This window comes from Sander lucioperca, chromosome 21 (genome assembly GCF_008315115.2).
Source record: "Sander lucioperca isolate FBNREF2018 chromosome 21, SLUC_FBN_1.2, whole genome shotgun sequence".
Taxonomy (NCBI): domain Eukaryota; kingdom Metazoa; phylum Chordata; class Actinopteri; order Perciformes; family Percidae; genus Sander; species Sander lucioperca.
The window spans coordinates 2,998,977-3,022,605 of record NC_050193.1 but is presented as its reverse complement, the minus strand read 5'-3'; the positions used below and the strand labels follow the sequence as shown (position 1 = coordinate 3,022,605).

General features: G+C 40.4%; 2 protein-coding genes and 2 long non-coding RNA genes across 4 annotated transcripts in view; 3 read left to right on the top strand and 1 right to left on the bottom strand.

Moving 5' to 3' along the window:
* LOC116049982 (keratin, type I cytoskeletal 13-like) overlaps nucleotides 1–23,629 on the top strand; it is a 511,520-nt gene that overhangs the window by 157,534 nt on the left and 330,357 nt on the right. The window lies entirely within an intron of this gene.
* Nucleotides 1–23,629, bottom strand: part of LOC116050016 (NACHT, LRR and PYD domains-containing protein 3-like) — a 271,266-nt gene that overhangs the window by 83,655 nt on the left and 163,982 nt on the right. The gene's annotated exons all lie outside the window — the stretch shown is intronic.
* Nucleotides 1–23,629, top strand: part of LOC118494134 — an 87,252-nt gene that overhangs the window by 32,661 nt on the left and 30,962 nt on the right. The gene's annotated exons all lie outside the window — the stretch shown is intronic.
* LOC118494122 lies at nucleotides 732–22,360 on the top strand. Its single transcript, XR_004896185.1, has 3 exons — nucleotides 732–1,016; nucleotides 1,198–1,222; nucleotides 22,199–22,360. It is a non-coding gene; the product is annotated as an uncharacterized LOC118494122 (long non-coding RNA).

Below are 23,629 nucleotides of genomic sequence, written 5' to 3'. Positions count from 1 at the left end.
GTCTGCAGTTAGTTCTGTTCCACTTTAACCCCCGTATGACTGAACTTTATTGTGATTAATGCTTGGTGAAATGATGCCCCACTACAAATAAATTACATTTTGTTAAAGAACAACAATGTAATGTAATGTAACAGAAAAGATAAGAAGCATTACTTACAGTTTACAGACGTCTCTCTGTTGCTTTAATGTGTGTCTTGTTTCCTTCTGTGATCTAAATGGAGTTTTTATTCTCTGTTCCCTCTTTCCATCTGGGGCGCGCCCACTAACACATGATTAAAGCAGAAGGACACACGGATAGCTCAGGCCTCTGCCAAGCCATGATCTATTTCACAATGTTAACCCACTTGAGGGGAAGTTCACATGACTTTCTCAGTGGGGAACACTTTTTTTTGATTACTCCGACACCACATGAATGCAGCACAAATGCTCTCTCATCTTGCAATGTTATTGAAAGTAAAAAACTTGTGTATCCGCCCCGTTATTTGGGTCCTCTCCAAAATGTAATGGGCTCTTCCTTGGCCCATGCTCCACCCTTCAATTAAACACCTTTAATGAAACGTCAGCGGAGATATGGGAGGACAAGAGACATTCAAATAGTGGACACTCACTGTTGAGCTCTATAGAGAGAAGTTCCTCCCCTTCCTCTGGACCATCATGGGACCTCATTTCAGATAAAATATGTTCTGTAGTGAATGCTGAGAGACCAATAATTATTTTGATCCTGTTTGAATTGAGCCATGAATTACACATATGATGTTTGTCAGTTTAAATGATAATTTAGCACGTCAAGAAACCTTCAGTTTGTCATAAAACTGTAAAGTATCAGAATGTGAAAATACGTCATTAGAAAGACTCCACACTTCAAAGTGTCATGGCTGACGTCTCTCTGAAGCTACGACGCCTGTGTGTTTGGTAGAAGGATGTAACGTTACTCACACGAGCAAAGGATTTCTTTCTCTGGGTATCAGGCAGCAAAGGTGGAACAAGACCCAGACTCAACGGGAACGTTTGAAAAGGTAAGAAACTAACATTTATTCTCTCATCTTAGTTAGAAGGTTTTCATGAGTTTGTATTATTCTTAGAATAACATTCAACACAGAATGACAACAGATATTCCAGTGCACCCCCCACATCATATGCAATAATAAAATAAAATACTCTTTCACTTCTTACTCACTTGTTCCCTTTTTCTTTCAGGTTTATTTCAGAATCCACCTGTCAGGTAAGTATCCACTTTATTTACATTTTCATATTTTATCTTTGAAATGCTACTTTAGTTCACTATAATTAGTCAGACACTCTGACTAATTATAGGAGGTGTAACCTCCCATGATGCCGCTGGCTCAGGAGGAAGCCCCCTGAAGGAGGAGGAGGCAGACGGAGAGTCAGCATCTACTGGAGGAATCAACTATTCTAAAAAGTGATCCACTTGTTTAAATCACTTCTTTAACTTCATAGTGGATGGACCTGGGAGAATGGGCTGAAAATAATGCAACATTATGTTATTCCAATATGATTATGGTATCACATGTATTAGTCATGTCAGTGGAAGATAAAATCAGGTTTTACTCTCTAAGTTTGGAGACAGTAGTTTTGGTTTGGCTTCGGCCAAACACACGAAATGTTTCAGAGTTTCCCCAGAGATAGAAACCAGAATTTAAGTCTTTTATTTTCTATGGAGGTCTATAAAAAAGATGTGTGGTCTCCTCCTTTCTCCCGTCAAGTTTCTGAATGTTAATTTGCTCTTTTGTTTAGAAGAACAACTTCCAGAACATAGATGGTAGTGTGGGACAGACATCACAGACATTGATTAATAAGAGATGGAGGAAAGGAAATTATCAGACAGAGACACATTTTTATTGACTTGCTTTTATGTTATGCCGTCTTTTTATCATCTTTTTTTATTGTCTTTTGACCCTATCACCTGCTAATTTCATTTTGTTTATTGAATTGTCACTTTTTCTGTCCTTTAAAGCTGTCCCATCTTCATTTTTACTATTACAATGGTGTGTACATAATGTGTGTTGATTTGTATTTGCTTTTGTTTCTTCTGTCTTTGAGATGGAATCAGTGTTGACAGAGACTAATTGTCATCAGCGTCCTCCAAAGGAACAGATATTCAGAGCTCCATTAGTGCGTGACATTGCTCAGACTGTTGAACATACAGATGTCATGTTCTGCTTCAGCTCCTCCACAGTTTGGTCCTTGAACAAGGACTTTAAATCTGTGGGACCACCTCAGGAGCTCCAGCTTCAGATGTGTGTGTGATACAGACACACACACACACACACACACACACACACACACACACACACACACACACACACACACATCTGGAGACACATGTTCTCTATCTCTATCAAAGATCACTTCTTGTATTAATATAAAATCTAACCTCAAAGCATGTGTCTCCTTCTGTGTCTGGTGTGTCTTTAATCTGTCTTTGAATGCCAAAATAAAACATTATCATCAACACATTAAACTAATTCCAGGGATTAAAAGTGAATGAATACTCTGTGTGTGGTTTGAAGAATGCATGCAGCCAGAGGGAATTCCTCTCTCTGGACCTCACTGCAGATGCTTCCTGCTGATAGTGAAGTTAGACTTTAGGTAAGCTGCACCTGCAGTACAGCTGCTGGCTGAATGAGAAACTGCAGAGTGGCATGAGGACATTTAAACAACCAGCAGCAGGACAGGGGACAGTTGGACTCACCTGACTGCAGACAGGACACTCTGTGGAAGAAGGGGATGAATAATCCTGCCAGCTGTCTGAGATCTCCATGCATCCTCTTTCATTTAAGCCCCGATGTGCAGAGTCACCACCGCTCTCCTCTCACCATCACTGTCAAGCTGCTGGGAATAAAACACACTTCCTGTCAGAAAATTCTAAATAAAACTACTATTCACCAACACAGGTTGTAACATGTTTTAGTAGTACAACCTAACATACACAGCCAGCAGGTACACAGAGCCGGAGCAATACATTTCTTTTCACCAAATCCACTCATCTGTGCAAACATACTTGTCAATAAAAATAATTCAGATATATATTTAACGTCTGTGAAAAACTCAGGATTGCAAAGGCTGACGATGACAATCTTTTTCAGGACTTTTAGTAGAGGTCATGACATGTAAGTAAAGCTAATTGGGTCATTGTTAGACTTTACAATCCTGAGTTGGGGGGGTGCAGTCTTATTTTGGCATTGGCAGAGACTGCTGAAATAAGACAGCACCCCCGTAACACATTACATACGTTAAATAGGAATCTGATTTGTTTTTATTGGCAAATATCTTTACATAGACGAATGGATTTGGTGGAAAGAAGAGTATTGCTGCGTCTTCACGTCAGGTGCAATCCTATTTTAGCAGGCAGTCGTTTTAACATACATAAAATAGAATAAAATATCTACTCTTTTGATGGCCAAAAAACACAACCAATCACAAAACTGGAACAACTAGTTAATGCATAGACAATTAATCAGCAACTATTTAGCTTACTTACTTTTACTTACTTGAATTCATGTCATGGAAATGTATCTGTACCAAACTCTTGCATAGTAAACTGGGTTTGGACGGCCCTGTCCATGCTGAGTATTTAGAAACCTTACTCACCCTTCCTGTTGCTCTTTTATTTTGAAGGTAACTTCCCTGTTTCCTGTCCAGCCAGTGTGGCTAACTGTGGTTAGCTTGGTGCAGCTCTCCTTCAGCTCGCCGCTGTGAACAATGTTCTTAAATTCCAGATATTTCCAGGACGCAAAATTACAAATGCCACTATGACCACGCCAAGATCCGCCCAACGAAGCAGCTCAATTGGTTTGGGTTAGGCATTTCACCTCGAGTGTTTAAGGTTAGGTTAGGCGATTGGTCAGGGGATAAGACCTGTACAAATCCGGTTACGTTGCCTTGCGTAAGCATGGACACCTGGCCAATAGTAGCTATTATAATGTAATAATGTTGCTGGACTTACAGGCATGTGTACACATTGTTAAACATGACAAAAAGGAAACATAATTATGACCAAGAAAGTCATAAAAAATCAAGTCCAGACACTCAAGGTTGGTTACAAAAAGTGATAAAAAGGCCTTTATTAAATAGGGAAAGACATTAAAAATACACCAACGCGTGTCAGCTTGAGCCTTCCTCAGGGTGTAGTGACACAAACGGAACATCAGAGTGATTCTAGCTTGCAGGTGTGTATGGGTGAGAGCATGATATGCTCACCCTGACCTCCAGGGGGCAGAACACCACAAACCCAATACACAACACATGGTACAACATGCAGCACTTAGGCCCCCCCATCTTCAATCAAGCAAAATGCAGAGTACAGCCAGCACAACATGGCAGCATATGCTTCTGTGTTTGTAGAAACATATGAAGAGGATGGATGAATTAAGAAGTTTTTCTTATGAATCGTTGCTGCTTTCTGATTCATTCAGCATAGCTTTATTTAAAGATCACTTTTCACAGATAGGGTTTGACATGTGATTCATTGGAACAAATGATTCATGTTACCTCTATAGGGTATGTGGTGGTGATCAGACTGAACTTTGGTTTCTGCAGCTGATCTTCAGTCAGTGTTTCTGTCCACAGGAGAGACTCTGAGTCCTGCAGAGGACACAGAGACACTGAGGAACCATGGAAGACCATAAACCCAGGATAAAGAGGTTGAGTGAATGTGGTGTTGAAGGTGTAGATGTGGATCAGTGAGTCAGAGGAGACTGTGTAGAAGGACAGAATACCAGCAGGACAGTCCACATACACTGCTACTCTGTTAAAGACAGAGGAGGAACGGAGGTCTGTTTGTATCTTATTGTGACAGACACAGTAACCATCATCATAGCAGATCAGACTCCAGGACTGATCATTCCGTCCAAACCTACAGTCATCACTGTATCCTCTCCTTCTGATTCCTCTGTAACTCACTGATATATTAACCATTCCTCTCCTCTCGACCTCCCAGTAACAGCGACCAGTCAGACCATTTCTACACAGCAGCTGATGACAGGAGTCAAATCTGTCTGGATGATCAGGATATGACTGATCCTCCTCCACATTTGTCACCTTCCTGTTGTTGTCAGACAGTTTGAGGTTTCCGTTTACTGTGTTTGTGTCCAGTTCCAGTTCACAGACATCTGATGGAGAGAACAAGACACAATACAGCTGCAGGTTATCATCTGATGATTTATTAACAACTTTACTGACAATTACTGAAAGAAAATCATTTCAACTTTCATTTCATATTCAGCTGTGAATGATACAAACAAACTTTAACTTCAACAATCCAGTTATAACAATTCATTCAGTTTATAAATACATCTGATGGTGATTCACAGATTTACAAACACACAATCACAACAAACTATGTTTTATTATTAAAGCTCCATTGTTTTTTTCAATGTTTCTGTCTCTTTTTTTGATGTTTTTTTTTTAAATTAATTTCCAACGTTTCTGTCACTTTTTTTGATGTTTTTTTTATAAATTAATTTCCAACGTTTCTGTCTCTTTTTTGGATGTGTTTTTTTCATTAATTTCCAATGTTTCTGTCTCTTTTTTGGATGTTTTTTTTTTTTAATTAATTTCCAAGGTTTCTGTCACTTTTTTTTAATGTTTTTTTAATAAATTAATTTCCAACGTTTCTGTCGCTTTTTTGGATGTTTTTTTTTCATTAATTTCCAACGTTTCTGTCTCTTTTTTTGGATGTTTTTTTAGAAATTAATTTCCAACATTTCTGTCACTTTTTTGGATGTTTTTTTTAGAAATTAATTTCCAACATTTCTGTCTTTTTTTTCTTTTCATGTTTTTTTAAATTAATTTCCAACGTTTCTGTCTCTTTTTTTGATGTTTTTATTTAGAAATTAATTTCCAACGTTTCTGTCTCTTTTTAGAAGGAACAGAAAGTAATATTCAGTTGGTTGTCATATACAATTTCACCGCTAGATGGGAGAAATTCTTACACACTGTCGCTTTAATATTCTGTCTCTCAGCATGTTTTCCATTTCCACCTGATCACCTGCAGCTGGCTCTAAAACCATGTGTACGCTGGTCTGAAGTCAGTGTGACGTACACACCTTCATGCCCGGATTATCCATAAGGGCACTTAGGCCAGTGCCCAGGGGCACCAACCATTCACAACCAGTGTGGGGCACCACATGACACAAGCTTTAACAATATTTTCCATAAATTGTTATATTATTCACTTGAAATTGTTAAAAGACCATACATTACTCATTAATGAACACTAATTTCACAATAATAATAATAATAATAATAATAATAATAATAATAATAAATTATAAATAAATCCATATTACATGACCACTATCACTCCCCTCCCCAATCTGTCAGAGTTGAGTTGGTCCACAAGTACGCGCAAATGTATCATTTGGGGGATGGGGGGGGGGGGGTTAACAATAACCAAAAGTGGCCAGTTTAACCCCCCAAATTTTTCATCATAATGATGAATGTAAAATATTAACTATTATAAAAAATGATAAGTGGTTGGCTTTCTTGATTAAATGTAATTGGCAAGCAAAGAAAAAAAATTTCACACAAACCCCCCCACCTCTGGGTGAGACTTGGTTGCGCCCAACCCTTCTCTGTGTTTTCCAAGGGGGTAAGCTTCACCTCGGACCACGAACCTCCTATGGAGCCATTTTGATGCTACCAAGCCATCACCTCCCGTTAGCATTCCATTGACTCCCATTCATTTTGACGTCACTTTGACAGAGAATAACTTTACATCTGAAGAGTTTAAAGACTCTATTTGTCCATTGTTTATTTCTAAAGAAACACGATAACGTATAAAAGGCTCCATTACCTTGTACCTCATGTTATGGCTCCGTAGCAGACGTTTTTATAAAAATAGGCTAACGATTGGGTCATAACCATGAGACTTACTGTCTCATAGTAGAGGAATTACCGTATAGTACAGGAGAAGCACGCAGGCAGTTTCGTCTCACATTAGCTGTTTAAGTGTAATTACTAATATTAACTAGCATTGTAGTTAGCAATAATTAGCCTGTGCCTATGTTATCTCCTTACATATACCTACGCTCTGGGTCTCTGCAAGATTGGGAATGATTGAGATTTCTCTTGGCACAGCTACCAGAAGACTTACAACTTTCAGACAGGTTGCTCACAGCACATTTACGTCGTCTCTCTCAGTTGGAGGCTGCGCAGTAATGCTCAGCCATCACCGGAAAAGTGCTTCTAATATCCTTCACTGGTCTCCGTCCAGAGACACGGGATCTGTTGGTCCATTCTTATATACTGTCTATGGTGTTTTCCTAGCACACAGCACGGCGTATTCAGTATGCAGAGAAGTGTAAAAGACCGGTCTACAGTCTGCGCTTCTTTTCCTAGAACTCATATTTCTTTCAGAGGAATATGGACTAAATCCATATTCTTAGATCTAATATTGATAGTCTTTTGTCCATAACTTAGTCATTTTCGGTCCTTTTATTGTCATTAGCTGTGATGCTAGAGCAGTTTTAGCTTTCCCATGATGCTTTTGAAAGTTTTTGACCAATCAGATGAGTTGCTTTCAGGGCCCGTGAAATAAAGTCGGAAAAATACATATTTGACCGACCCACAATGCTGCAATACATAGTATTGATTTTTGGCTTTTTGAATTGATAGACATTTTGAATTGAGACATTTGAATATAGTGCTCACTGCTCATATGCCTACATGTATGTAGTTGGATAGGTTAGTAAATTACATTTGAGAAATCCCACTGATTATGTCTGATATTTTTGTCAGGAGGACAGCACGGGTAAAGGGGGTGGTAGACAGGGGGCGGCCCTTTGAGGTATAGTGCCCAGGGGCACCACATTGTCTCAATACGGGCCTGCACACCTTCTGTTTATAGAAATACCAGTTTATGATTGAAAGTATTTGTGGTATTTGTGTGTTTGTGTCGTACTTCTGGTCCCAGGTCCCCATTCAGGGAGGAACTAGAAGGGAAATCCACCTCAACTCACTTTATTCTACTTTTCAACATCTTTGTGACATTAATTACATTGTGTTGTGTTTATGACCTGTATGTTTTAAACACTAAATGATTAAAACATCTGGAGAAGAAAAATGAAGAAACACATCAACTTATATCTGTCAAACTAGTGAAGTATTAGCTTATGAGCAGCACCTGAAGGCAACAACAGTCCGGGTATCATTGTATAATCAGTAATTCATTTGTAATTAAAAAATTAAACAAATTTTTATTTTTTTGTTTCAAAACAAAATAAGGAAAAAACTGTTTCTGGTGTTCTTGTTTTTGGCAATTCCTTTTCGATTGAAGAATGAAAAAGTCTATGTTCAATTTATTTTATCATTTGAAACCAAAAAACGGAAGTCTCGTGGGTTTTTTGATTTTTGAGTTAAAACAACAAAATCAGGTGGTGTGTTTTCTTTTGAAGAAAGAAATCAAGTCAGATGACATGAAATAAAAGTAAATGTTTCAAAATAAAAGCATGGGGGAGTTGAATTCTAACATCTTTCCAGCCACACTGAAAGAAACTCTGGAGAAATTAATCATAGTACTTCAGTTAAGAAAATGTACAAATCTAGAGTTCTCATGAATCAAACTTTAAACACACTCACACTTCCTCACAGCAGGTCTCAGTCTCAGTCTCTGTGGTCCACCATGGTCCGTCCTGCAGGAACAAACAAAGTCAGAGTCAACTTCATACACCTTCACTCAGATCATCCATTAATAATGAACCAGAGTTCATCAGTTAGTGACAGAGAAATCGTGGGAGAGCTGCTGTTGTCTGTCCATCTGTCCATACCTGAGAGTGTCCAGTCTCCAATTTGGATCCTTAAGTCCAGCTGACAGCAGCTTCACTCCTGAGTCTCCTGGATGATTGTAGCTCAGGTCCAGCACTCTCAGATGGGAGGGGTTGGAGCTCAGAGCTGAGGCCAGAGAAGTACAGCCTTCCTCTGAGACCCGACAACCTGACAGACTACACACACACACACACACACACACACACACATAAACACAGACAGAGACACACACACACACACACACACACACACTGTATATGTGTGTGTGTGTGTGTGTGTGTGTGTGTGTGTGTGTATATATATATATATATACATACATACATACATACATACAGTATATATACTGTAGTTATATATATATATATATATATATATATATATATATATATATATATATATATATATATATATATAATTAGACTACACCCCTCGGTGGAGATCTCAAGTTATGCCATTGAGCAGTATAACACAGATATTACAGCATAAAATATAAAAAAGGAAAAACAGAAGTTAAACCCCCTGTCGGCTGGTTCTACACATTCACGGTTCTACACATTCACGAACAAATTTTGAGAATTGGACGAAAAAAAAAAAATTCAGCTCCTTTCTAGGGTAAGTATTTTTTCTGTGGCAGTCTTTTAAACAAAACATGCATTTGGGGTTAAAAGGGTAGAGCATCATAAATATGTTTAATTTGCACTAACCTGAGAGTTTCCAGTCTGCAGTGTGGACTCTTCAGTCCAGCCGACAGCTGCTTCACTCCTGAATCCTGCAGCTCGTTGTTACTCAGGTCCAGCTCTCTCAGACTAGAGGACTGGGAGCTGAGAACTGAGGACAGAGCTTCACAGCTTCTCTCTGACAGCTTACAGCCACTCAGCCTGAAGAAAAAGAAGCACAATATGAGAAAACAATTACAGCAAATGGTATTTTTTCTGAATGTAACTGTTCCATTTAATCAGTAATACATGGGAAAACAAAAGTTATTTATTTTCTGAATGAAAAAAAAACTCCATTTAATCTGGATAGTTGTGTGTGCACGTACAGAGCTTTGTTGGAGGCTTTGACCACTGGCAGCAGCCTCAGAAGAGTCTTCTCTGAAGCAGAGTATTTCTTCAGGTCAAACACTTCCAGATCTTTTTCTGATGACAGTAAGATGAAGACTAGAGCTGACCACTGAGCAGGAGAGAGTTTATCTGTGGAGAGACTTCCTGAACTCAGGGACTGTTGGATCTGCTCCACTAGAGAACGATCATTCAGTTCATTCAGACAGTGGAACAGATTGATACTTCTCTCTGCAGACAGATTCTTACTGATCTTCTTCTTGATGTACTCAACTGTTTTCTGATTGGTCTTTGAGCTACTTCCTGTCTGTGTCAGCAGACCTCGTAGGAGAGTCTGATTGGTCTGCAGTGAAAGACCAAGGAGGAAGCGGAGGAACAAGTCCAGGTGTCCATTTGGACTTTGTAAGGCCTTGTCCACAGCACTCTGGTAGAAACGTGTTGATTTGTCTCTGAACACTTCAGACCACTGGGAGGATGATTGTTCTTCTGTCAACACGTTGACTCCAGAGTTGATGAATGTCAGATGGACATGAAGAGCAGCCAGAAACTCCTGAACACTCAGATGGACGAAACAGAACACCTTGTCCTGGTACAGTCCTCTCTCCTCTTTAAAGATCTGTGTGAACACTCCTGAGTACACTGAGGCTGCTCTGATATCGATGCCACACTCTGTCAGGTCTGATTCATAGAAGATCAGGTTGCCTTTCTGTAGCTGCTCAAAAGCCAGTTTTCCCAGAGACTCAATCATCTTCCTGCTCTCTGGACTCCAGTGTGGATCTGTCTCAGCTCCTCCATCATACTTGATGTTCTTCACTTTGGACTGAACCACCAGGAAGTGGATGTACATCTCAGTCAGGGTCTTGGGCAGCTCTCCTCCCTCTCTGGTCTTCAACACGTCCTCCAGAACTGTAGCAGTGATCCAGCAGAAGACTGGGATGTGGCACATGATGTGGAGGCTTCGTGATGTCTTGATGTGGGAGATGATCCTGCTGGCCTGCTCCTCATCTCTGAATCTCTTCCTGAAGTACTCCTCCTTCTGTGGGTCAGTGAACCCTCTGACCTCTGTCACCATGTCAACACACTCAGGAGGGATCTGATTGGCTGCTGCAGGTCGTGTGGTTATCCAGAGGCGAGCAGAGGGAAGCAGTTTCCCCCTGATGAGGTTGGTCAGCAGCACACCCACTGAGGTAGACTCTGTAACATCAGTCAGGATCTCAGTGTTGTGGAAGTCCAGAGGAAGTCGACACTCATCCAGACCGTCAAAGATGAACACGACCTCTTCAAACCTGCAGATTCCTGCTTCTTTGGTTTCACTAAAAAAGTGATCAACAAGTTCCACCAAGCTGTAATTTTCCTCTCTCAGCAGATTCAGCTCTCTGAAGGTGAATGGAAATGTGAACTGGATGTCCTGGTTGGCTTTGTCTTCAGCCCAGTCCAGAGTGAACTTCTGTGTTAAGACTGTTTTCCCGATGCCAGCCACCCCCTTTGTCATCACTGTTCTGATTGGTTCATCTCTTCCAGGTGGGGTTTTAAAGATGTCTTCTTGTCTGATTGTTGTTTCTGGTCTGTCTGGTTTCCTGGATGCTGTTTCAATCTGTCTGACCTCATGTTCATCATTGACCTCTGCAGTCCCTCCCTCTGTGATGTAGATCTCTGTGAACATCTGATTCAGAAGGGTTGGGTTTCCTGCTTTAGCAATCCCCTCAAACACACACTGGAACTTCTTCTGCTGGTTAGATTTGAGTTTACGCTTACAAACTCCACGATAACTTCCTGAATGAACACAGAACAAAGAAGATCAATAAGTCACAGAACATATTTCAACATTTCCTATATATATATATATATATATATATATATATATATATATATATATATATATATATATATATATAGTACATGAATATAGTTTGGTCCATCTCTTGAGACATTAGTAAATGTCCCATTTGTCCAGCATGTTAATTCTTTAGAGAAATCCTCTTACTGCTCTGCAGACGGTCAGCCAGCTCCTCCTGCTTCATTCTCCTCAGGAAGTGCAGTGTGATCTTCAGAAATGCCTCTCTGCTGCTCCTCCTCTGCTCTTCATCCTCACCGTCCAACACCTCCTCATCCTCCTCCTTACTCTCTAAGCATTCTGGGTAATCTGGACTCAGAAGCTTCAGGATCTTCTGCAGCTCGTTCTTCACAAAAGTGACGATATCCTCCTCCAGCAGCTGGAACAGAACATTATATGAATGACAACTCAAACTGAAACTCATGGGAGCAAACACACACTGGAACTTCTTCTGCTGGTTCCATGTTGGACAGACTGACAATCCACTAGTCTAAAAGTGCAGCATGGAGATGATTGTGAAGAGAATAGATGTAAAAGTAGTTGTTGTACAGACCATAAATATGGAGTCCAGGTGTGTCTGATGCTGCTGGGCAGACTGACCACTGGGAACCTCTGAGCTCTCCTGGTCCACTCTGTGGAGGAATCAGGAAGAATTAGCTCACATTATGTCTGTCCACACAGAGACAAACACAAGGTAAAGGTCCATGAAGTGATGTTTGGTCGTTAACAGTGAATCAGAGGACTCCCTGTAGTGGTAAACCTGTATTAGTCCTGCTGATTATCAGTTTGAAATCATCACCTTTGATCAACAAAGTGTCGTCCATCTTTGAAATCATTAGGATAAAGCATAGACCGGTCACTCTTCATGGACACACAGCTGGGTTCAGGTTCTTCCAGATTCCTTCTGATAGAAACACAAGATAAATTCTGCACTGCATCCACAACAAACTGAGACAAAACCTATCAGTGGTTTAATACATCGTCTGTACAGTATATTTGTATCCATGTAGTTATTGGTCACATTGTGTATGATCCATGATCAATATTTAATTTAGACATGTTTTAAAGCTGTATTCAGTGCATTGTGCAGCACAGGCTTGAATATGATGCTGTGGGGTGACCATGATGGTGGAAGAGTAATGCTAATGTCTAATAAGAATAATATGTGCGAGGGCTTCCAGATGGCAGAACTAGATTGGTAGCCCTCGACAGTGTTGTAGCTACTCAAGATGTGTTTTGGTCTCGTCTCGGTCTCTCACAAAGGATTTTATAAGACCGGTCAAGACTTAAGTGCCTAAACATTTTCTGATACATTTGTGTTTACATAAACGTTAGCTAATGTCAGCTCCGAAATGTCTGAACACAATTTACAACTACGTACTTTTTGTCTTGTCGTTTAAAATCAATAACATCATGCTTCGACCAGTCACTCTTAAAGGACACACAGCTGGGTCCAGATCCGGGTCCAGGTCCAGGTCCAGGTCTATGTCCATGTCCATGTCCATGTCCGTGCTGCTTCTCTGGGCTGAAATACAACACACACAGAGCTTTGAGTGTGAATGATGATGGTGGAGTGATCTGAGTGGTGGACAGTTAGAGATGGGCCTCTCACCTCTGAGCTTTGGTCTGGCTGTCATGTTCCCCACACAGAGTGGTTTTAGAGGGAGGGACTCCCTCCTCTCTGTCCTCACACTGACTCATAGCAGAGTCCACACCTTCATCTGGAGAGGGAACACTGAGAGCAGCAGTCCAATCATTCATCAGCACATCATCACTCATTCATCCCTCATATCATTTCTCCTGGAAAAAAGCTAAATATCAGCAGCTGATCCTCTGATTGGCTGCTTCTCTCTGTTTCATGTGAGTGTCAGTTGAATCCTTTTGGCTTGTTGCACTGTTGCTCAGACCAGGCGTGTAGTCAGTAATGGGACATTACTGGCCCGCCCACTTTACTCACTGGCCCGTCCAGCCAAGTTTTGTTATGAAAAATATTCAAATCTATGTAAAAAAAGAAATAGTAACATAACTAGCTGTGTGTGTTTAATGTGTCTTCTCTTCTGATTAAAACCAAACTGTTTAAACCATAGAATAAGGATCAAACAATTAGGAAGCCTTGGAATGTAGTTGGTTGCTATGGCAACAACAGGCAGGCTCTCTGGGCTGCCTTCAGCAGCTAATGTTAGCTAGCTGGCTTTTTAGACAATGCACCATGGATGTGTTAATCAATGAACTGTTACAAGTTTCCGTGACAACAATGGCTTCTCTTTAAAGTGGAATGGACAGTTTTATTGGATGGAATACAGTGTAAATAAGGAATCAATGAGAGAGGAGTGTGTTTGAGTGCTGGCCCTCCCAGAGGTAACATTAAGTAAAACGTGTTTCATGCTTCTTGCATTATTATTTAAGTAACCTAGTAACCTTCCTATTTAGTAAGAAATCATGAACACTGATGATGGCTTCTAGCTGAAAGGCGTTTGTGTTTTGCCCACATTAAATAAGAAGATAACTTATTTGTGAGTGACGTAGTTTTTAGTTTTCTTTGATCCTGTCACTGCCGTGGACTCCATACACTGTCTAAGATTTGGCGCCTTGCTGGCCACTTTTCATTATATCTTTCATAATTCAAACAATTCTTGGCTGGAAGTTTTCATTCTTTGATTTTCTTTTACTGCTAATAGCGCATTTGCTGCTCATGATCTGACAATAGTCCTGAAGCAACAATGCTGTTATGAATGCTCAAAGGATATGTTACATGTGCGATTTCTGTCTGATGTAGGCTATTCTATGTCATGCAGTATGTAAACACCTTCTCTGCTGTTTGGGTTCATGTTTAGTTGCCACATTGTGCAATAAAATGGTTCATTTTATAACAGTGCTGTGCAGAGCCAATGCTGCTGGTTTTGCCGGTGCAAATATATTTTAGCCTGAATAGGTTAAAATCTACAGCTTTTTGTCTATATTGTTGTGTACAAACTTTTTAGACTGAGCTTTGTTGGTTAAGCATGTTGTAGACAGTACTGCTATTGCTGTTGTAATGCAGGATATGTTGGAATGTAAAATTGTTGCTGTTGTTTTCAGTTTGTCCTTTTTGCTACTTCCATGTCTTTTTGAAAATGGCCCAGTGACTTTTGTACTGGCCCGCCCAAAATATAATTTCTGCCTACACCACTGGCTCAGACTAAAGAAGCAGTTAGAAAACATGACTGAACTCTGGGAACTACTGAGGGCCTTTTCTCATCACTTCATCATATTTTATTCACGCAACACCGAGAACTGATCAACACATGGATCAATAGTGGTTTGTTATTGGACAGAGAAGATGCTTTTTGTTCTCATTGGTCAGTGGTGAGGACGAATCAGAGTAGAGGAAGCTGCCATCAGCTGCTCTACTTCTATCAGTCCACTAGATGGCCTCATGGAGCTGTTGGGAGGATTTCACTGCTTCATGGAAATCAGAGCTGGATGTCACTCTGTGTGGCAGCCATCTTTGATCCTGATATTTAGGCGGTCGAAAAGTCAAAAAAATTAACTTGTATGTCCTTTCCTAAAAATGTTTCCTTAACCCCAACAGTAAACGTCATGAAGTCAAGGAAAGATGTGAAGGAGAATTCAAAAGGAATTAGGAAAACACAACCGCGGTGCTCAGAAAGCCTGACTGCCCTGACACGGCTAAGTAACTATATTACTGACGTGGGTCTGCTGGTAAAACTACACTGTTCCAAAGATGGACACAGAAAGCACATCTGGATACTTCACCCCGTGTGTTCTCACCATGTTGTTTCATGCTGGCTCTATAAACGTGGACAACACGGTGGAAATATTATTTCATCTCCATTTTTATTTTCCATCTTATTCTGCATTATGTCTTTTAAAGCGTAACTCTCGCCAAAATGCAACCTAGGGTGTTTTTGTGAATGTACCCGAGTCAAACTTTAGTTTAAAAGCATAATTAGGATGGAAGTGCCACTTTTAAGATTTACCGTATCTTCGTTTTTCGGTTAAATGGCCTTTTGAATGGAATAAAGCACAGAGCTGTAGGCTGTTTCTTGTATGAAAGGTGTGTGCATTAAATAGTTTATTAACACGCTCACCCTCCTGTCTGCTCATATTTATCTACATGAATCCTGATTAGTATGATTGTATGAAAACAGACAATTCAAGCTCTTATCATGGCAGCCACTTAACTACTTCCAGGTCATTTCACTCCTTTAGGAACCTTCCTAAACAAAAAGGACTATTGGACCACAGCCCTGGATGATTTAAAAGAAGAAACCAGAGAAGCTGTACAAATCAGCTGGAGGAGGTGGAGTTACTCACTGGGACCACTGGAGGTCCTCCCTCCATCTATTCTACTCCTTCTGTCTGATCTGCTTTTCCTCCTCTCTTTTCTTCCTTATCTCTTTCTCTCCTCTCCTCATCTTCTCCTCCCTCTTTTCTGTAAACTGTTTTCCTCCTCATCTTATCCTCCCTCTCTCTCCTCTGTCCCTCCTCCCTCATCTTCTGTAAACTGGTTTCACTCCTCTCTACTGCATCCCTCCTCCCTCTCCTCCTCCTCCCTCATCTTCCCCTCCCTCCCTCCCTCCTGTAAACTGGTTTTCCTTTGTTCCACCACTGACTGAAGTCAACACACCTTTAGACTTTAATCTAGAGTTGAGTTTGTTTTTCCAGCGAAGATTCGAAGCACATGAGGAAACATGTTTTAAAATGTTGTCTCTCCTGCTCAGCTCCTCTTTAACACAGAAAAACCTGAAGAGAAAAGTCCAACAGAAAAAGTGTCTCAGACAGTTGAATTAAGAAAAGCTCGACTAAAACCTGCTGATTAATGTGCACCATAAAAAGATCATGTTAAAAACAAGTTCCCATTAAATTAGAGTAAAATCTAAAACATTCTTCTACAGATAGTGGCTGTGGAGAAATCTACAGACAGACAAAGTGGAATAAAATAAATGTTTTCTTCCAGTAGTCTGAAAGAAGACATGTTATGGAAGATAAATAGCACAACATCTATAGACTGAAAAACTTTTTTTGCCTGAACTGTAAGTTTAACAAGACATCAGAAGAGATGATTTTACATGCTGATCCTATAAAGTGATCCCTGCTGAGTCCTAGTGCTCCCCCCCCCGCTACCTTCCCCTCCACATCAATAAGAGTCCTGACAGACCCCAGATCAGACTCAACTCTTCTCCTTCATTCAAAGCTACACTTCATCATATATTTCATATATATATATATATATATATATATATATATATATATATATATATATATATATATATGGTTTATTGTTACCACTTCAATCAGGAAGTTTTTTTCTATATATATACTGCACATTGTTTCTGCAATTTTCTTTATCAGTTTACTGTTTTTTTGTGAGCATATTTTTGTTCAGTCCAATGTAAATATATCTGCTGGTGCATATGTTGCACTGACTTGTTGAAGAATAAAAAAATAAATGTTTTAACAGCATGTGTGTGTATCTGCAAATATTTCTGTGCATGTGAACAATCTGAAGAATGTTCTACAGTTTGAACTATTTTAGTATTATGGCAAAGCATAAAGATGAGAGTGCTTTTCATTATGCCCAACAGTGTGTAGTTAGAAAAAATCTGGTAATATGAATGAAGTGTGTGCCATTTGGTGCAAAAGTTTGATTTTGATAATGCTATATGTAGTTTTGGTTGCAGTGCTTCATTTTGCAGGATATAAGAGGTATTTTTCAGTTTGGGTGCGTGTGTAAAGTTTTTACTTGTTCATTATAAAAATCTGTGTTGCCCATTCACAAACTTGTCCTTTTTCATAAATATGTACCACCACCATGATTTCCAAGTATTCCTACTGGCTTGAATTTTTACATTTGCACTACCATGAACTGGGGTAGACGCTCCATATCCATGTGCCATCTTGAAATACGTTAGCCGCTAAGGGACATACAGGACATGCTGCTCCGCCTTTCGCTTTTTCGCCGTCACATGATAAACTCACAGGTGCTGCTAATATAATGCTGCTATTTCAGTGTTGCCAACTTAGTGACTTTGCTGCTAGATTGAGTGATTTTTCAGACCCTCTCAGTGACTTTTATTTTCGAAAAAGCGACTGGCAACGAATCTGGCGAGTGCGAGGTATTTCTCCCCTTTGGCCGCCAAAACAGTCTTCTGTTCTGTGACTGAGTGAGGAGCAGAGGAGCAGCTGTCCCCTCTCTGCTCTCTCCTTGTGCAGCAGTGATTATCAGGCCGTTAGAAGGGGAGGGGGGACAGGGTGCGGGGGGCCGGTCCAGTGTAGGTAGGAGAGACAGTGAGACGCAACGAGAGAAAGATGCCACTGAGCTGGCCTGGCCCTGCCGGCCCACAGGGAAAGGTCCTGACTCTTGCGATTGCCACTCCGCCTCATGCACGTATTCAAAATCCAAGTTTCAGGAACAGGAGTCTTCTTCGCCCAGAAAAAGAAAAATGATATTGAAAAAAGCAAAAGGCCGGCTTTTTGAAGAGTGAAGGCTACCGTAGCTGTAGTACGTCATTTGAACTGCGTGGTGCGAGAGAGTTGATTGCAATATATGATCTCAACGCTAGATGGGAGAAATTCCAACACACTGGACCTTTAAGTATTTTGATAAAACTAGCCTAGTTTGCAAAATTGTGATTAAGCAATTGGAAAAAACTGTAAACAATCACACGTTCACCATCAATTCAACCGTTTCTCCACTTACTGAACTTTCAGCCATGAACTTCATCAGTGTGCAGCTCTCTTCTGTCCTCAGCAGGTCTGTGTAGAAAAGGAGATTCAACTTCAACTTCCAACAGACAAAGTGAAGTGATGTCTTTCTTATCATTAACCAGATTGTGTGTGTGTGTGTCCTCACTTCACTATGACAGTTTGCATTCTGACTGGTTGGACCACTAGCTGAGCCAGAAAAAACTATGTGGGTGTGCATTTAATGACTGTTTAAAGTGTGTTTTCAAAAACCTGCTCTGGCCTGCTCACTTGTCGTAGTTGTAAATAGACCTTTCGACTTTAATACCATTTCATCCACAGACAGAAGGGAAGTGAAGGGACAACGACAATCATGAACATGGTGATCGCTGCAGAATTTGCCTGTGTAATTGTTATTCTCCTTACACACGCCACACCAGAGGCCGAGGGTTGTTTTACCTGACCCGATCATTCTAGCGGAGCCAGAAAAAACTAACGTGGGTGTGGATCAGATAAACTGGGTGTGTCACATTTGATGACGTTCCAACCCCACATATAACGGTAGATGCTCTGTATGCTGGCAAGAGGTTTGATGCTTTTTGGTGTCTAAATATTTGCTCCTCATTTGCATGAAGTTAAATCCAGGCTACTTTATGCAAATGAGGAGTGAGGGGCTTGGGTCACCACCTCTCTAAAGTGTACAAAAATCTTTTAAACTGACCGTTGTTGATCTGAGATTCAGCAGCTGTAGCCTATTTCTCACATAAAATATGTTCAGTAAACACATTTGGGTGAACAATTTTTTGTAAAATAGAGAAAGAGAAGAGAAGAGAAAGTTTTGGTGTGTTTTAAAATCTGGGAGCAAACAGCCCCGATCAGGTTGAACCATGGTGGAGGTAGGAGGGGGAAGCCTGTTTTCTTTGCTTGTCAATGGTCATTGAAGAGAAACTGTTAACTGATGGTTCTGGTCCACAGTGGCGTTTTTTGATGGAAGGGATCAAAACCAGCCGTTCAAAAAGTGGGTGCTCCCTGTTGATCTTGTAGCGTGAATCAATGAATAACTACACATGTATTAAGTTGGGATATTCATTTTAAAATTTGTCTTTCAACCAATATATAAATCAATAAATTAACTTGTACTAGCTAATGGGGCACCACCTCATTTAAGAGCAGAAGGAGCTCAGATTGAATGGAGTAAATGATCAAATCTAAAGTATGTATATGATCTCACATTATATTCAATAAATATGGTATTTTATCAATCTCAAATGAAAAGCCGTAAAGTTCATAGTTGTATATTGACCCCAAAGTCTAATCATGAGTTAGACAGACAGACTATGACTTTATCAATACATGGAAGGGATTTATTTATCAGATAATCAGAAGAATAGAGTAGAACAACATAACTATAACTAAGGCAGCAGAAATGAAAGAGATATGAACACAGACTACCTGTTGAAGTGAAACTATTAGCAGTGATGGGAATAACGGCATTATAAATAACGGCATTACTAACGGCGTTACTTTTTTTCAGTAACGAGTAATCTAATTTATTACTCTATCCATCTTAACAACGTCGTTACCATTACTGCCAAAAAATGCGGCGCGTTACTATAATTGAAGCTGTTTTTTTCATCAGACCAACTAGATCTCTGAGTCTGAGCCGAGAGGCAAAGACTTTTTTTACTGTTCTTCCTTGGTTAGTGGGCAGTGCGCGACACAAGCGCATAGATGCTGACGATTGGCTGAGGTTGAGTAAAATGTCATGGTTAGCCAATCAGAGGTAGAGTTGGGTGGGTGTTCGAAAGCACACAGAGTCGGACACACAAGAACAACACAAGCGAGTCAGTCAACGAGAGAGAGACAGGTATGGCGTTATGAAACCAAGTTCTCAACTTCTCCTGCTACAGATTTTCCACCGTGGTCAGAATAGTTTTAGAATAGTTTAGATTTGTGTACATTGTTTCTGTTAATAATGTATTGTATTAAGTGTCCATTTCATTATAATATTCAGATTTATCATAAATAATTGAACATGCACATGTATTTTAAGTTCTGTTAAAGAGGGGTGGAGGTGGGGTCACATTTGAGCATTTCAAAATTAAAAAATGTACTTGAAAGTAACGCAATAGTTACTTTCTGAAGTAACTAGTTACTTTCATAATTTGTAACTGAGTAACTAATTTAGTTACTTTTTGAAAGAAGTAACTAGTAACTGTAACTAGGGCTGTGCTCGATTGAAGAAATTCTTAGTCGACTAACACTCATTCAATTGTATCGACTAATCGATTAGTTGATTTAATCGACAGATCTGTAAATCTTTTCTTTTCTCCGCAAAGAGTCATGCAAAAGCACCACTTTAATTCTTGTGTTTACCAGAAATGTGCTCGTATGTTTCTTGGAAATAAGTCATTCAGCATGAAAAAAAGCATAAAACATGACTAATCGACTAAAGAAATCTTAGTTGACCGATTAGTCGACTAATCGACTAAGAGGGAGCAGCCCTAACTGTAACTAATTTACTTTAAAAGTAACTTGCCCAACACTGACTATTAGTGATGGGAAAATTATTTGAAAAACTACGAGAAAAACTGAAAAACTTAGGAAGAAGACTAATGAATGAATTTTAAGTGAATGTAACCTGACTCAGCACAAGACTCAGAATGAGACATCAACTTTAAACCAATCAGCATGTTTGATCTAGACTACTTCTGTCAGGTTGGTCTCTCTCGTCTCTGATGGCAGCTCACAGAAAGAGCAAAGGTTTGGTCCTCTGGCGATCTGTGTCCACCTGCAGGAGGAATCAACGAGCCACGTCCTCACTGGCCATCCAAGAGGAGACGCCAACCAGTGGTGTAGTCCAGGGTATACGCTGGTCTACGGCGTATACCTACTTATTTTTCAGTCAGCATTGCGTATACCCACTTCTAAATCCCCCCTGATGCGCACCATTCAGTAATATCTGTGAGCCAGATTGCCCATTGTTTCCTCAAGGATAGTGAAGCCATGACCCACCCTCCTCTGCCTCTAATTGGCTGGTACTCGCTGCTTTCACTGATTAGATTGGTTAACTTTAGGCATGAGGACTGATGAGCCAATCAGAGGCAGAGTAGGGCGGGTCATGCCGAGGAAAATATCGCTAATACCTCAGGTGCCAGTGAAAAAAAACAAAAAAAAAACTCAGGTGCCGGTGCCACTTGACTACGATAACGGCAGCAGACCAAACAACAGCTGAAGAAATAACACAAGCGGCGGTGTGCCACCCAGTTGATGGAAGACATAATTCTGAGGTAAGTTTTAAGGTGGTTTCCAAATCAATCATTATTTCAAACTACTGGCAAATTGCCAGTGGCAATATGACTGCACATTTAGAGGAGAAGAGATAACACCATGTTTGCCTCATGATAAATACATTTTACATTCATCCAGGCTGCTTGTGTGACCAGTAGTAACTACAAACTGCTCCTAATCAAGTCATGATCATTTTATAATAGTGAGCAAGTAGAAATGACAGATTTTTGGGTAAACTAAATCATAGTCTTACATGTCACTGTTTCTAAAAAAGGGCTTTTTTCTGGACTACTTTAAAAAAAAAAAAAGAAAAAAAAAAAAAAAAAGGTGAAAACTGAGAGTATACCCACTTCTCCAGGGACCACTACACCACTGACGCCAACATTTATTTGGATCCTTTTGAATTGAGCCATGAATTATACATATGATGTTTATCAGTTTAAAGATAATTTAGCAAGCAGTTTGTCATAAAACTGTTAAAGTATCAGACTGTGAAAAAAAAACTGGGGGCATCATCACACTCGGCCTCGTCAACGAGGGAGGAGGTGGAACCTCCCATGATGCCGCTGGCTCAGGAGGAAGCACCCTGAAGGAGGAGGAGGCAGACGGAGAGTCAGCATCTACTGGAGGAATCAACTATTCTAAAAAGTGATCCACTTGTTTAAATCACTTCTTTAACTGCATAGTGGATGGACCTGGGAGAATGGGCTGAAAATAATGCAACAAGATGGTATTCCAATATAGTGATAGTGAAGTTAGACTTTAGGTAAGCTGCACCTGCAGTACAGCTACTGGCTGAATGAGAAACTGCAGAGTGGCATGAGGACATTCAAACAACCAGCAGCAGGACGGGGGACAGTTGGACTCACCTGACTGCAGACAGGACACTCTGTGGAAGAAGGGGATGAATAATCCTGCCAGCTGTCTAAGATCTCCATGCATCCTCTTTCATTTAAGCCCCAATGTACAGAGTCACCACCGCTCTCCTCTCACCATCACTGTCAGGCTGCTGTGAATAAAACACACTTCCTGTCAGAAAATTCTAAATAAAACTACTATTCACCAACACAGGTTGCAACATGTTTTAGTACTACAACCTAACATACACAGCCAGCAGGTACACAGAGCCGGAGCAATACATTTCTTTTCACCAAATCCACCCGTCTGTGCAAACATACTTGTCAATAAATATATTTCAGATATGTATTTAACGTCTGTAATGTGAAAAACTCAGGATTGCAAAGGCAGACGATGACAATCTTTCCAGGACTTTTAGTAGAGGTCATGACATGTAAGTAAAGCTTATTGGGTCATTGTTAGAATTTACAATCCTGAGTTGGGGGGTGCAGTCTTATTTTGGCATTGGCAGAGATTGCTGAAATAAGACTGCACCCCCGTAAATCATTACATACGTTAAATATGAATCTGATTTGTTTTTATTGACAAGTATCTTTACACAGACGAGTGGATTTGGTGAAAACATTTTTCCTGGCGGGGACCGATTTTGACAGTCAGACTTCCTGTTATCTCCTAGTGGGAGTGCATTTCCCTACCCGCTCGGCTGGTCAGGGCCCCTGAGCACCTGACCTCTCTCAGATCGGCGACCACAGAAGGCTAACGGGCGTCCTTGAGAAGGAAGGGACCTCCAGTGACCCTGGGAGGAGCGGCCTTGACCGTGAACACTTAAGAAAAATCATTGGTTGTAAAGATCCCCTCAGGCAGTGCTTTTCATACACAGGGGGACAAGAGCCCGTGAGTTGGGGACATCTAGGGTAAAAAGTAAAGCCGAACTCTTGCCTCGCCTTCGGGTTCCCTGATCCGAGCGAGGGCCCTTTTAGTACGGCGTGTGTGTCTCTCTAAAAAACTAGCAATCAGGGAAGTATCTAAAATAACTCCTTTTAACATAGACCAAATATCCGCTCCGCTGACGTTAACTGGTGTAAGGCAGAAGAGGACATAATAGATGTGG